Here is a 242-nt window from a genome sequence, read left to right as displayed (position 1 = left end):
TTGCTTTAGCATCTCTATGCTGGAGAGCAAGTTTCAGTGTCTCTTCTGACATCCATTTTGACCTTTTCCTTCTTTCTTGTCTTCTCAATGACCATTTGCTTTCTTCACGTATGATGTTCTTGATGTCATCCCACAACTCCTCTCGTCTTTGGTCTCTAGTGTTTAATGTATCAAATCTGTTCTTCAGATGATCTCTAAATTCAGGTGGGATATATTCAGTGTCATAGTTTTGCTCTTGTGGA

The sequence above is a fragment of the Chrysochloris asiatica genome, unplaced genomic scaffold, assembly GCF_000296735.1.
Source record: "Chrysochloris asiatica unplaced genomic scaffold, ChrAsi1.0 scaffold00115, whole genome shotgun sequence".
Classification (NCBI taxonomy): domain Eukaryota; kingdom Metazoa; phylum Chordata; class Mammalia; order Afrosoricida; family Chrysochloridae; genus Chrysochloris; species Chrysochloris asiatica.
The sequence above is the reverse complement of the archived record's forward strand: the minus strand, read 5'-3'. Positions refer to the sequence as shown.